The sequence below is a fragment of the Chiloscyllium punctatum genome, chromosome 12 (assembly GCF_047496795.1).
Source record: "Chiloscyllium punctatum isolate Juve2018m chromosome 12, sChiPun1.3, whole genome shotgun sequence".
Classification (NCBI taxonomy): Eukaryota; Metazoa; Chordata; class Chondrichthyes; order Orectolobiformes; family Hemiscylliidae; genus Chiloscyllium; species Chiloscyllium punctatum.
The window spans coordinates 80,583,863-80,586,463 of record NC_092750.1 but is presented as its reverse complement, the minus strand read 5'-3'; positions in this window follow the sequence as shown (position 1 = coordinate 80,586,463).

Sequence of the window (2,601 nt, the reverse complement as noted above, 5' to 3'; positions counted from 1 at the left end):
TCTCCCCATCTCTCTGTCAGCCGATCTCTATCCCCCCTCTCTCTCTGTCCCTCTCTCTCTGCCCCCGTCCCTCTCTCTCTGTCCCCCCATCTCTCTTTCCCCAACTTTCTGTCCCCCAACACTGTCCACAACTCTCTGCACCCCCTCTCTCTGTCCCCCTCTCTCTGTCCCCCTCTCTCTGTTCCACGTTCTCTGTCCCTCTCTCTCTGCCCTCCTTTCCCTGTCCCCTTCTCTCTGTCCACCCCTCGCTCTGAGCCCCTTTCACGCCCCCCGCTATCTGTCACCCGTCTCTCTGTCCCCCACTCTCTGCCTCCTCTATCTATCGATCCTCTCTCTGTTGCCCACTCTCTGTACCCTCTTTGTTCCCCTATCTCTATTCCCCCCTGTCCCCCCCGTCCCGCCTCTCACTGTTCCCCTCTCTCTGTATCCCATCTCTGTTTCCCCTCTCTGTTCCCCCCTCTCTGTCCCCGCTCTCAATGTCTACCCTCTCTCTGCCCCCAACTCTCTGTCCACCACTCTCTGTACACCTCTCTTCCCGCCTCTCTGCCCCCCCTCTATACAACTTTCTCTGTCCCCCTCTCACTGTCCCCCCTCTCTCTGCACCCCCGGCCTCCTCTCACGTTACCCCCTCTCTCTGTCGCCCCTCTCTCTTCGTCCTCTCTCTGTCGTCCCTCTCTCTGTCGCCCTCCTCTTCCCCATTTTCCACCCTCCACCCTCTCTCTGCCCTCCCCTCTCTGCACCCCCTCTCTCTGTCCGCCCTCTGTCTGTTCCCACGCTCTCTGCCCCCTCTCTCTGAGCCCCCTCTCTCTGACCCCCCTCTCTGACCCCACTCTCTCTGACACCACTCTCTCTGTCCCCCCTCTCTCTATCCCACCATGTCTCTGTCCCCCTGCCTCTGTACCATCTGTCTCTGTACCCCGTCTCTGTCCCCCTCGCTCTTTGCCCCCTCTCTCTCCCCCCTCTCTCTATCCCTCTATCTCTGTCCCAACTCCCTGTTCTGCCTTTCTCTGTCCCTCTCCTCTCTGTCCCTCTCTCTCTGTCCCCCTTTTCTCTGTTCCCCCTCTCTCTATCACCCCTCTCTCTGTGCCGCTCTCTCTGCCCCCAGTCCGTCTCTCTCTATCCCCCATCTCTCTGTCAGCCCTCTCTCTATCCCCGCTCTCTCTATCCCCCTACTCCCTGAACACCCTCTCTCTGTCCTCTCTGTTCCCACGCTGTCTGTCCCCTTTTCTCTGCCCACTCTGACTGTCCACCCTCTCGTCTGACCCCACTCCTCTCTGACCCCCACTCTCTCTGTCCCCCCTCTCTCTGTCCCCCTCTCTCTGTCCCCCTCTTCTCACTGTCCCAATCTCTCTCTGTCCTCCCTCTCTCTGTCCCCTTCTCACTGTCCCCATCTCTCTCTGTCCCCATCTCTCTGTCCCCCTCTCTCTGTACCCCCCATCCCCCTCTTCTCTGACCCCCTCTGTCCTCTCCCTCTCTGTTCCCCCTCTCTCTGTCCCCCCACTCTCTCTGTCCCTCCTCTCTCTCTCTGTTCCCCATCTCTCTCTCCCCGCTCTCTCTGTCCCCCCTCTCTGTACCCCCCTCTCTGTCGCCCCTCTCTCTGTATTCCTCTCTCTGTCCCCCCTCTTGTACCCCACTCTCTGCCCCCCCGTCCGCCATCTCTCTGTCTCCCCCTCTCTGTACACCCCTCTCTGTCCCCCTCTCAGTCCCCCTCTTCTCTGTCCCCCTTCTGTCCCTTCCCTCTCTATTTCCCCTCTCTGTGCCCCTCTCTCTGTCCGCCCTATGTCTGTTCCCGCGCTCTCTGCCCGTCTCTCTGCCCTCCTCTCTCTGTCCCCACTCTCTGTCCGCCCTCTGTCTGTTCCCGCGCTTTCTGCCCCTCTCTCTGCCCCCTCTTTCTGTCCCCCTCTCTCTGTCCGCCTCTCTCTAAAACCACTCTCTCTGCCCCTCTCTCTCTGCCCCTCTCTCTCTGCCCCCCTCTCTCTGTCCCCCCCCTCTGTCCCTCTCTCTGACCCCACTCTCTCTGACCTTCTCTCTCTGTGCCTCTCTCTCTGTCCCCCTCTCTCTGTCCCCCTCTCTCTGTCCCCCTCTCTCTGTCCCCCTCTCTCTCACCCCAATCTCTGTGACCCCCTCTTTCTGTCCTCCTCTCTCTGTTGCCCTCTCTCTGTCCCCCTGTCTCTGTCCCCCCTCGCTCTGTCCCACCTTGCTCTCTGCCCCGTCTCTCTCTGCCCCGTCTCTTGCTGCCCCCTCTCTCTGCCGCCCCTCTCTCTGCCCCTCTCTGTCCCGCTATCTCTGTCACAACTCTCTGTCCCCGTCCCTCTCACTCTTCCCCCCTTTCTTAGTTACTCTCCTCTCTGTCCCCCTCTCTCTGTCCCCCTCTCTTCGCCCTCCCGTCCCTCCTCTCTCTGTCCCCCTCTCTCTGCCCCCCTTCTCTCTGTTCCACCTCTCTCCATCCCTCTCTCTCTGTCCCACTCTCTCTGCCCCCCCATCTCTCTGTCAGCCCTCTCTCTATCCCCTCTCTCTCTCTGTCCCTCTCTCTCTCTGCCCCCCGTCCCTCTCTCTCTGTCGCCCATCTCTCTCTTTCCCCAACTCTGACCCCCAACACTC